The sequence below is a fragment of the Corvus cornix genome, chromosome 14, assembly GCF_000738735.6.
Source record: "Corvus cornix cornix isolate S_Up_H32 chromosome 14, ASM73873v5, whole genome shotgun sequence".
Classification (NCBI taxonomy): Eukaryota; Metazoa; Chordata; class Aves; order Passeriformes; family Corvidae; genus Corvus; species Corvus cornix.
The window spans coordinates 10,400,916-10,413,741 of NC_046344.1; the positions used below are offsets into that span (position 1 = coordinate 10,400,916).

At 40.9% G+C, this 12,826-nt stretch overlaps 1 protein-coding gene across 1 annotated transcript in view; it reads right to left on the reverse strand.

Annotated features, from left to right (window-relative positions):
* CIITA (class II major histocompatibility complex transactivator) overlaps positions 1-3,882 on the reverse strand; it is a 28,316-nt gene extending 24,434 nt beyond the window's left edge. The window contains exon 1 of the mRNA XM_039560569.1: positions 3,837-3,882. The gene's annotated coding sequence lies outside the window, so the exon portion shown is untranslated. The remainder of the gene's footprint in view (positions 1-3,836) is intronic.
* Between the last annotated feature and the right edge of the window lie 8,944 nt (positions 3,883-12,826).

A 12,826-nucleotide genomic window follows, 5' to 3' on the forward strand; every position in this document is an offset into this window, starting at 1 on the left:
GATAAATACCTAAGTAATGGAATACAATGGTCAAGAAGTCAAGAAGCAACCCAAGGAAAGTCTTGCCAGAGTCAGGTCTGGCTACAGAGCTTAAAATTAGAATGTAAAAGATGGTATCGCTCAGGTGCGCAGGAGTGAGAGAAACATACTCTTCTACCTTAACAAGATGAAGATTGCCATTCTTTCAAAAATGAAGAACTTGGTTGCTTGCCATTTTTTGCTTCATGAGTCTGACTGGCCTTCAGCTCTGGTATTTTTTCTTCATTTTTTGGTTTTGACACAAATCTTTATATAGCTGTCTCTCTATTGACTACACTGGATTTAGGATCCTGGGATTTCTTTTGGTATCTGAATCAACAAATTTTTAATAGCACCTGTATTCTGCTGCATTAAAAAGATAGCTCCACCATGGAAAATACACTGTGAATAAAGAAGCAAGTTTTTGAAAGATGGAAATTTCTACATGGAGAGGAGTCAGAGGCAAGGAAAATTACATGTCAGGGACAGCAAGTGTTTTGCTGCATATTGTAACTGAAGCACACAAAATGAAACCAGGCGTTTACCAAGCTTGTTTACAACAGCGTCTCCTTTCTCAGAGTTTCCGCTTTTTTTGTCACAGCATCTCAGCAGTCCTGTCTGAGGTGAAGGGTGAATAAGCTCTGTACTGCTCAGCACTTCCTCTGTTGTTTCATACATAATTTTAACTTAGTTTACTGATATTACATTCCCTTTGGGGTCTCATGGGACTCAATGCTGCCAAAATGGGTGTCTGGCACAGTTTCATGCCAGAGGACTAAAAAATTTTGTGATAATTTCTGTGTTAGGGCTGTGAAGGCCAGAGCCAGCTCTCAGCAGGAGCAAGGCAGAGCCTGCAGGGACCTTCAGGACAGGAGTCCCCAGGGCCACCTGCGAGGCTTCCACGCGCAAAGGGCATGTGCTGGGTGGGGGCGAGACAGGACGTACTTCCAAATGTATTTCCATGCCATTCAGAGAGTTCAATCCTTTGTGGTTTGGACGCTGGTTAAGACAAATATTGTTCTTTAAATCCTTAAATAACACCTCCTTTCCCCAGCAGCCGATACGCTCTGGCTGCATGGCCACACTTGGCAGCCCCACGTGCTCTTTGTGCCACCTCTGCAGTGACTGGGCACACCTGACACTGCCAGGTCTCTACTTAGGATGCATTTGGTTTAGCTCTGCATCCTGCATATCTGGCATAATAATCTGGTTCACTTCCAAGACTCACAATGCTTTTTTTCAATGCTCTTTTAGAGTTCCAGTGATACCATATGAATTAAAAATTCTGGAGAAGTAGTGAAAGAAACAGTGAACATCTCTGTACAAGAACAAAGAAGGAGCAGATGTTCACTTAAATCACATATTAATCATAAGAGCTAGATGGGGCATTTTAGATTTCTAAACGTAATGGAGGTAATTTTGATTCATTATTTTTCCCAAATAATTTTATTTCATCTTGTCTTATATTTTAAAGGGTCAACATGTTAAAGATTCCAGGCCATGGGGTCTGTTAGTAATTGAAATCAAATGTTATCTAAGAGAAAAAAGGATTATAAAGGCCAAAAGGTAAAGGAGAGGAGATTTGAGGAGAGTTGTCAGGGGGCTTTCCTTCCCAAACCTCTGTTGACATATGAACTAACAGGCAATAAATCTCCCACATGAGTACAGAGGTTAAGAAAACGAAAATTTGTAAAGTCATTTTAGGAACAGAGGAAATCCCCCTCCAATTTAACTTTTGGACCAGTTTAGGAAGCTGAGGACAATTCATAGAAAAGAGTAGTAGTGCCATGCAAATCACACATTTTTAACCAGAGGATGACATAACATCCAAGTCTTTCATAACATTCCAAGTTCTAGACTACAGAAAAATTAGAGAGTGGGACTGCTGTGAAGACAGCAAGTTGAAAAATTAAATACAAAGATTGCTGAACAAATCCTATTTTCCTGCAATACCCCAGACCCATTAAGTGCTACACATGAGTCTGAGTGAACAAGCTGACAAAAAGCAGGCTATATCAAGCTGTAACTAAGGAGTCCAGTGAAACATCGGTACTTTGATTTAAAAGTACTTTCAAATACTGAAAAGTTCAGTATTGTTGGCCACAATTTTATAGCCTTGTTTTCTTTCACCAACTTTAGAAAGTTTTCTCTCATCTTCTCTGCCCCCCCCCCAGGGTCATGTCAGGGGCACAAGGCACTCCCCCAAAGGCAGGGCTGTTTCCTGGCTTTTGCTGCAGTCAATGTTTTAGGACAAGGTTCTTTGGGAGGTGGGAAAGCCAGCAGTGAGGAAGGATGGAATTCCCTCCATGTTCCAATCACTTACCTCCTTTTCCTCTCCCCAAATAAATGACTGACAATTCCTCTGCTCCACAGGTACCACAGAGATTTTTCCTTTCAGAAATGCCCTAATTATTTATAAAATGCAGGTAATGCACATCAATTTATATTTAGCTTTGAAGGTTTCCGTTTCTATTTCAGTTCTGTAAAAAACTTATACACTGAAAAGCCAGTTTAACTTTTTCTATTTTATTATCCAGCTCAAGAAGAGATACTACTATTGCTAAAAGTATTTATCTTTCTGATGGAATGGTGTTACTTTCCACAGACTTCATAGTCTAAAATGAAAGAAAAACAGAGATGGTGCTGAAAAAAACCCCATATCTATATCCAGCCACATTATTCTTTGTCTCCCTTAGAGATGAGTTTAAAGAAGTTTAAAAAAGCATAAATATCAGGCAAAATGAGTTTTTGCCTTTCAACGAGCTTAGCTCAGAACCAACAATGTTACTCATCTGGTGCTGGAGATGGACAAGTTCAGGCAGAGCTGTAATAAGTGCCCTGCAGGTGTCAGAGCTGTGATTTAGAGCAGAATTTGCCTTTCATGTCCATTATTGCCTCCTGCGTCACAGCTGTGCCCAGCTCTCCCATCCCAGCAGTAAGATAAAGTAAAGCATCACAGCAGATACTTGTCTAGATTTTAATGCAATGGCTTTCTTCAAGACAGAATTTCAGCCCAGCTCAAGGGGAAAGTAAAGCTCTAGGTTGTTTTGCCAGATTTGTGAAAAAATGGAAATAAGCCAGCTTCTTTCAATGATTCTCAGTTTCGCTTTCCATAGGCACAACATTTTTACAAAAAAAGAAAATTCTTAACAAAGTCTGAAACAAACTACAGCAACTTTTTCAGCAAGTAGCAGGACTAGCCACAAAACAAAATCACAAAAAATTCTCTGAAATTTCACCCACATTCAGACATCATCCTACTAGTATTTCAAGCAACACAAGTACAAATACTGACACACTTCAACTACAAATATGTACAAAAAGCAAGGTAAGATGAATTTACCATGAAAAAAGCATGCATTCAAGGGTAGAAGAAAAACTGACCTTAAGAAAGTGGACAGTTACTGCTCTATCACTCTGGATTCAGTACCAAAAAATGATGAGAACTGCCAGCCCTGCCCAGGGCTAACAGAAAGCGACAGTAGAAAGGAGGAAATAACAAGAATCAGAACACTCAGAGGGGGAATTCCAAAGAGGAAAATTAAGAGGAACCTCCCTTCTAGCAGCCCCGGTATAACTAGCAGTGTTACCTTTACTGGTTACTTGTCCCTGCTAAGAAGAGCTTGATCTTGTCACTAATTAGGAAAAGATCAATTTATTCGGTTGGAAGCCAGAACTGGATGAGAGATGACAGTAACATATTCTATTGCTTCCCAAATTCTTCAACTCCTGTTTCATTCCAGTTCAAATCTGTTCCAAAGCCATGCTGTTAAACAGTCCATCAGTAAGAATAAAGCCAGCAGCATGTGGGCACTTACCCTGCAGCTCCACTTGGTGTAACAGAAGTGAAAGTGTCTTTCCCATGTTCACAGAATCTACCAATACAAAATTAGTTTTGCCTCTCATGCAAGTGTCTCTTGCCATTGGCTGAAAATGACAAGTAGGATGTTCTATGAAACAGGAGCTTGTCGGGCTTACACATGGTGTTCACAATGTAGCAGCATCCGACAGAATGTTTATTCATCTAATCTTCACTTACCTTGCCATGCCTACCTGTGTAAGACAAACAACCTTTTGAAAACCAAGTTCATTCATGAGTGTTCCTCTCATGATGCCTATAGCTGCTTCTGTGGTGATCTGCAAGATTACTTGCTTAGTTTTCATGCATTGACCTACACAAATCAGAAATTAATTATAAAAGAGACTGTACTCTAGAATGAACAAATACTTTTTGTAGTATTATTCCATTGGTTATAGCTTTTAAGAAAAGTTCCACCAGAGTCTGAAGGGGTAGGGAAAGAGGATTTGATGAATACAATGATATCCAGACTCCCTGCTTCAGTAAGGCGAGATTTTAACCAGCTGCCAGCAAGAAATGGCTTCTGCACAAGGCAGCAGCTCCTGTGAGCAAAGCAGCTGCCCACCTGTGTAAGACTTTTGTCTTTGCAGAGGAGATCCACTTCCACCAAGTTCCATGGAAACATGCACACTGAGAAGAGACAAAGCTGTTTCCCTCCTGGGAGCAGCTGATCTTCTCCTGGTATTTACAGACATGGGGCCTGATCTGTGCTGCAGGCCACCAGCCTCTTCAGGCTCTCTCTCATCCAGGCTGTGTTGGAATTCCTCTGTGCACTTTAGAAAAAAAGCAACATCTCAGAATAACAGCATTCAAAGCAGAAAATAATGAAAGGCTGCACAAATACAGATTCTCTGGTTTAGTGCTCTGTTTTGATAGGAGAATAAAACAATCACTGCATAAGAAAATCAAAGGAAATTTCGGAGGGTTGTTTGTTAGCCCTATTCTAATGTGCAGCACAACCCCTCAAATGATAAACTCCTTCAGCAGCCCGGCAAACAGATTTCTTTAGCAGCTTCTGAGGCCGAAATCCATGAGGCAATTTCTATACACATCAAGAACAACAGTTTGGGGAACAAGAGTTCAGCTTATTACTGTAATTCCAGTGCACGTTTGCAGCAAACACTGGTTGACTGTAATTTTTGTACAACACTCATAGCTGCTTGGAAAGAGCAGAAAAGAATTGCTGGAGCAAAACATGGTTCACCTAATGGAGTAGTCTATAAAGGTGGTCTTAGAAGAAATGCAGACTGGAAAAAGAGAGGCTGGGAGACATCTGGGAACTGCCTAAGGTGGCCATAAGCTTTTTTGCTTTGATGTTGACTGGGACACTACCCTACTACCAAAGGAGGGGACAGAATATGCTCAGTAGTATTGGAAGAACCAGCATAACTGATACTAGGCCACTTTCTATGGTTTTCTACACTTAAAATATTAATTCCTGGCATTAATTTGAATGCATGTGATGATAGAGGTCAGTATTTTGCCCTCACATGAACTATCTTAATTTGTATCCTGAGGATTTCCTCCTGTATTTTCATCCATGCCTTTGTTGTCCCAAAATGTTTTGTTTCATCTGGTGTGGGAGAGGCCAACCCCACACAGAGTCAAGGTATTTGATTTATTTGCAGTTCTGCACAGAAAGGGAGGCTGGGTGGCAAATTCACAAAACCAGCACCACAGCTATTAGAACTTTTCATTATTAATACATTTTGGCAAACAAAGGCATTAATGTTCATTGGCTACAAGTTAGATAGGTTTCTTATTAATTAGTATTCTATCTTCTATTAGTTAAAAGATTCCCTCATTTCTCATGCTAATTAGTCTGCATGCTCAGTCTTTCTCTCCTTTTGAGTCTTGCTCCGTCAGCTCTCTGAGAATGCATGTCCAAAGTCCAGAGAGACTCTGAATGACCACAAATATTTGAGGCCACAATGTCTTTGCCTCTACTAGACTGGAAATTCTGAACCTTTTGAATTCCTAACTTCACTTAAGAAAATGACCTTCTGTGGAAGATGCAAGTGTGACCAGCAGCATTGCAGTGTGTTATCTTGGTGTGCCTCACCTGTAGTGTTCATGCTGCACTACTGAGGCTCGTCATAGCATTTGGGAAGAACTATGGTAGGTGATACTGGAAATGTAGGTGTGGAAGGATGCTGGAGGACTTTGAAGCACAGCTAGTTTCTGAGGTGAGGAAGTAAGGAAAGGTTTGATCAGACACATTTTAAAACAAGCTCTAGAGAAAAAACACACCCCTGCACTCTAAAAGGCAGAGCTTTTATGTTCAAAACATCTTCCAAAATATCACAGTTCTACTTTCCTACAGGAAATCAGTTTCATAATAGACATAGAAAGGTTTGCATAAAGAGCCGCAAACCTTGGTGGAGTTGCTGAGGAAATGCTATGTGAGTGTGTATGCACAATGGAAGGCACAACATTGGTAACTGAGGGCTCCTGAGACTTATCCAAAGTATGTTCCTGCAGTTCTGCCTTGCACGGTTCAGGAATGGGCTGGTGCTTATTCACTGAGGGCCATGCTCTCTGATGCTCATGGACATTGCTGCCAAGTCCCTATGGATTTTGATACTGTACTATGAACAAGGAACTGTGATTCCTTGAAAATTCCTTTTATGTTGGTTCTATATATGAGCTCTGGTTTTCCAGTCAGCTACTGTCTTTGGCCTCTCTGGCCAAAAACTGGTTTCCATAGCAGAACTTTTCTTTGGGATTCCTTCTATCCAGGGTGAATAGCTTTGAGGTACTGCTGGTTGAGCAATTTCTCATAGACTGGGAAGTCTATTTAACAAATTTCCCTATTTTCTGAATATAGTGATTCAAGCTGTACAATATATAGATATCAGTAATTCACTAATTTGCTTTACTGCATGACTTCCCTTCCTGTTCTATGGATTCTCTTTAACTCCCATGCAGTTTTTGCAGATAAGACAGATGTTTCATAGCAACTGTATCTCTCTTATGGATTGTCATGGTAGTGTTTTCAAGGTCCAAAAGAAAAGACATGCCTTAGCTATGGAAAGCATGCCTAAGCAATAGCTACATAAGAAGCACCAAACAGTAAAAATGTACGGCCTCACTTAGTTCTCTTTTTCACACACATTGTTTGTGCTGTGACACATTATAAAGAGGAAAGTGAGTTGAAAAGGAGAACTTGTGCTTTTGATTTCTCTGCATTGAGGGGAAGTATCACTTCTAAGTAAATATGGTGCTGTGCAGTCTACAGCTAATTTTGGAACCCAATAATTTTAGTAAAATGTCTGTAAGTAATGTCACTGTTTTTCCTAGGGGCAGTGAGGTAGCTGAAAGGGTACTAGTGAAGGCCACACTACATCCTTCACCACGTGTCATTTGGGTATGTCATGAACCTTGGCAGATTTTATGTCTGAGACAAGACAGTAAGAAGACTTTTTTTTGTTTCCACAAATGCAAAACCAAAACCAGAAATAGAAATCACATTTAATTATTGCAAATTTGGACTGTAGCAGCAGAAGAACTTGAACCAAGTTTTCAAAGCTTAAGCCTCTCTAGTCCCTTTTCCCTTATTTTGGCCTCAGCTACAAGATAATCAGCTTTGGGTTCAAAGGCAGAGTACTTTTAGCATGTTATTGCTTGGTATGTTTGCCTATAGCCCAGCAAAAGCCAGAGACAGCTCCATAGAAACTAGGCTTCCTCCCAAGTTATGATCTTGCAGATCTTGTTGGAAAACTCTTCAGGAATAGTTAGAACACGTGGGAAGAGTAAAACAGGAACTAACTTGAAATTTTTATATCTTAACACCCATTCAAAGTCCATCTTGCTTTTGATCTGTCTCCAGTCTAGACATAGCAGAGGAAACAATCCTGTGTTTGGGTTGAAAAGCATATAATCTCCTGCTCATGGCAAACACTGTCTGGGCACATTTGCAGGTGGAAATTGCTTAAGGTGTGAAACACTTGAAGAAAATCTGCTTTTCTCATGTTTAAGTGGCAATCATGATAATGTATCACAAGCTGTTTGCTCACTTGCTTGTCTGCTTCTGGAGGGAACTATCCTATGGAGAGGAGCTCTTTCTCCACATGAAGTCTACCATTCTCCCATTAGTATATCCCCTCACAGCCAGTCACACTTACGTCCTGGAGCTCTGAGCAAGCATTTCCACCTGCAGCTGGCAGCTGCCTGGTCTATAGATGGAGGAGAAGACACTAAGAAAACCTCTTATGCCTTCCCTTAGTTTTCAAGTAGTCTGTGAACACCAAAAGTGCACAGATCCCTCAGCAGTAGTTTGGGATACGCAGTGCACAACAGTATTCATCTTGTCAACAGAAGGACTTCTCATTTATCTGTATCTAAGAGCAATTAAAAGGAAAAAAAAAAAAAAGAAGAAAATAAAAGAAATTAATATCTTTCCTTTCACCACCATTGGAATTCATAGAACTAATCCAGTACACTGGTATACTGCAGCATGTTACACAAATGCCCTGTAATTTCCCTTACACTGAAATAAAATAGAGGAAGAATGGGAAAAGCATACAAATGCAAACCCCAGCTAACAAGGAAAAGTATGCGTGCAAAAAACCACAGCCTATGTCAAGTTTCAGATTGAAGCAAAAAAACTGGGCAAAAATAATAAACTGGCAGTTGAAGAAACCACATATTTTAGGGGCTTCCCTAGAGCATTTCTGATCTTTGTCAACTGAAACACACACCAGACACAAAAGCTATCACAATCCACACCAGACACAGCCATTAGTTAATTGAATGAAGGAGCATTTACCATGACCCCCATTCCAGTAGCTGTGCTGTCATTTTAACTGCACACAGTGATTGTGGTATCATAGACAAGGCCACACCACCTTTTTTTTCAGGCGCTTCAGGTCCATTTTACCACAGTTCTGCAGTGTGGTCACTGGGCTGCTCTGCCGTGGAGAAGGGGAGCTCACACCCTTCTGCTGAAGCTGCTCTGCCCTACATGAAGGATGAGAGCCAGACAGTCAGTGCATTCTCTGAAAAACCAACAGGTTTGGCTTCTTGCCCTTCTTCCAAGCTTTATTTCAGTATTTGTAATTGGTGATTATTTAGAGATTTTAAAGATGTGTGGCTCATGAGTTCAGGCCCAGACATTGGAGAAACACCCTCCAGCTGGGAAGTCAGGCAGAACGGCTTTCATGGGAATAGCTGTGGAGACAACCAGGACAGCCTGGAGCTTCCTCCTCTTCTAAGCTGGGAGATTGAGGCTTGTCACCCTTCAGACCATAGATGAAATTGTGGTCTCTTAAATCATGGTCTTGGTTGTAAAAGGGGCTCACAGGGAGATTGAGGCTTGTCACCCTTCAGACCATAGATGAAATTGTGGTATCTTAAATCATGGTCTTGGCTGTAAAAGGGGCTCACAGGCCACAGACATGAACGTTGCTTTCAGTTTTGCTAAAAGTTTGGGCCCCTGACTCTAGGAGATGTTCAGAGCTGTGCACTCCATAGAGAGTGAGTTATGTCCAGTAGCACCTGGTGCATCTTGTAAAGAATAAGCAGTCAATGTGTCAGACCCCATCCAAGGCACTTAATATCCCCGCAGGTTATTTGGGGGATCTAGGGACCTAAAGAACAATTCTGAGCACCTCCTCCTCTTTGTACCACTCAAACCTACAGAAATAGTACAGATTTTGTGTATTTCCTCAGATATTCCTTCAAGTTCTCCGTGACTCAGTACAAGGAATACCAGGAAGCTGAAGCTATTTGCTGAACTAGAAAAGAAAGTATTAATATATTAGGAAAGACACTATTGAACAATAGTGCTGTAGAAGTAGGGACCACAGGCTGCTTCAAAAAAATTCCTAGGTCAAAACAATTAAGAATGGAAGGTGCAGGTTTTTCATTTCATTGCATCACCAGATTAAGAATCCTTTCTTACTTTGTGTTTTGTCTATATTCTCTTTGGTTTTTTTCTGATAAAGTAATTGCCTTTACCACCTCCCTGACACCAGTTTAGTATAAATAAGAAAAACAAGTGCAAGCAAGAATGGCAAAAGCTGCTTAGCCACAGCATCCACAACAAAAGATGAAGTAGAAATTGCCAGTGAAAGTGGTTGAAGAATTGTTCGGCAAGCATTTCAGGGAGCTGAATGAGGCTATGTAGGTACTACAAGCAGCCAGGGGGAACAAAAGAAAAAGGAAACATGTAAAAAATCTAATGAATAAGCAAATTCAGCTTTCATAAGACAATTCAAGTTTTATTTCTGCAGATAAACCAGTAGAAGAAACAGTGCTCAATTTTTCATATCAACCTCCTATCGTACTAAGCTTCTCAACTGTTTGATAACTGTTAGGGTCTTTTATTTAATAGGTTAAGATTATTATTATATTTTTTTTTCTCAGTAAGACTATAGAGGCTTAAGGCAGGAGAGGTATTAGATACTTGTGTGAGAGTGTACAGGCATGTTAAATTCATGTAGCAAAGGAGGGAAGGAACTCCAAGCACCTCTTCTGATGAAATCACTGCCACTCTGGGAAATCAATCCCAAGGCACAGAGGTAAGCTCTGCTTACTGCAGTGGATCTATGAAGTTGCTTAAACCAAACTTTTGACAGCTCAAGTTCCTTATTTTTGGAGTTCCCAATCTGGGAAATAAGAGATGATTTGCGAAAGTAACAAATACCAAGAACTGCAGCTGAGAGTGACTAAAGCTTTGAACATATCAAGAGATGTATAATGCTAAATACACTGAGAAATGTGCACCCAAATGCTGAGAATGCACCCCAGGCTGGAAGAGAGCTGATGACTTTGCCTTGGTCTGCCCTCGTTTTGGATGTTTCTGAGTGACCACTGCACAGTCTAAACAGGAAAATGATACTGAAGTAAACTCATTAATAATTTCAAAGCCTTTAGTTTCCCTGGTAACTGCAGTAGAGATTCCTACAGCATGAGTTAAATAAAGCCTTAAAGCCACACAGGGAATACAGAGGACCAAATACGGTATTTAATAAAATATATAATGTTTCCCTGATTTTTCCCTAACTGAAAGGAATACAGTTGCTACTGCACCTCTTAGAATCACAACCAGTTACTGTGCAAAAATGGGAATTTATACTCCTTTCTTCACATACTCAAAAATTATTTTTCACCTCTTTAGCCATAACTAAATGAAGGATCAATACAAGCTTTTTTTTTTAAAATCCCCATTTATATTCATGGCCCAAACTTCCTCAGCTTTGACATATCTTTCTTTTACCCATTTCTTACTGATGGCAGAACTTGATCTCTACTGAGAGTGTATTGTTATAAATCATCCAGCTAAGAGAAACTGTCCTGATCCCTCAAGTAAATCCTGTGGCTTCTCCCCTGTTAATACTGAGCTGCCAATCATAACAATTCACATATGTACAGCCAAAAAAATCCACAGGAATTGGTTCTGGGCCAAAGCAGGAAATCGTCTTTGACAAATGAATCAGAAAGTGATGCTATTAGAAATTTATCTCTTTAGTACCTTCTCTGATTTGCCCTAGCACAACCAAATATAAAAATTTTACCAAAGCACCAACAAGCCTTTTAAGTATACCTGTGATGAGTGATAGTGAGGCAACTCTTACTGGATTAACAATATTTTCCAATATTCAGAGGAATAGAGTACTCAACTGTAAACACCACTGAGATGCCTAAACCAGAGCAAAACCAGTCAAGTTATTCACAACATCCTTGGGCAGTTTACAGGGGAAGTCTCTGATAAGCCTCTGCAAGATTCTGGGGAGTGTTCCAAAGAGAAAGAGAAATCAGCTGCCTTCTTGGTAATCACGTGGATAAAACACAATATCAGTCTTAGAGGAGGTTCTACTTATTGTTGAAACCAAAAATGGGAGAGATTTTTCAGTTATTCATATCAAGCCTCTGATAGTGCTTTACAATAGAAATGCCACTATTTCCACTATTCCCTGTAAGGTAACGGCGAGGACACAGCAGCGATATATTTTTTAACTACTTTATGCTATATACTTCGGTCAGCAATTATGTAATTAATAAATATTAATTAAAATAATTAATATGTTAAGAATCTTAACATATTTCATAAATGGTTGTGGTGATGCGATACCTTTATTGTATTTTTATATAAGTTTTCTGTACCCCAATGGTTCATCCCTACCTTCCCCACTCCTATTCCCAGTTGGTTTCCCCCAGACCCAAGCCGCTCCCCCGGTGCTCCCTACATGGTTGTTCTCCTCCCCTTGTTCTAGCTCTTTCCCTATCAATCACCCAAACCCCTCCTGTTGTTCCCGAAGGTCCAGTGTCCATAATCTGAAACCTCCCAATTTACCCTTATGTGGTCCCCATCAATCCCCCGAGACCCTACCCCTCTAGATACCGCCCCCTTTGGAAATCCCCTAAACCTCGATGCCCCATTGGGGCATGTGATCCCTTTCCCTCCTCCCCTTGAGGCTATTGGCCCAAGGAAATGTCTATCCTCGTCCATATCCCTCCCTTAGAGATTTCTATTGGTCCCCAGTTAAGCCATCCCCATTGTAACACCTCCCTTTCTAAGAGGTTCCCTGGGGCTGCTCGAGGCCTGTCTCCTGGGAGTTGCCTCCAATAACCTTGGATTATCTCCTGTGGCAAGCCTCCTTGCTACTTTTTATCCTCTCTTTCGTCGGGACTGCTGACAGCCACTGTACCTGGAGGTTCAGCTCCCCTGGGCAGAGCTGAGCTCCTGAGGAGCAGCTTTAAAGCCGAGAGCCTCCAGCTGCTCCCCACTCCTGTCGCACACCGCAGGAGCTAGCCTGGGCAGTGGTCAGTGGCGGTCGTGGCGACAAATGGTCAAAGTTTTCCTGTGTAAAAACCCGAAAACCAAACCACAATTCATAAATTCAGTGTAACTGTCTTTTCATCTGGGGCTGTTGAAGCACTATTTGAGGACTTACATCACCTTTAGGGTGTTGCTAATATTTCCAGTGTTCAAATAATTTGCAGTTA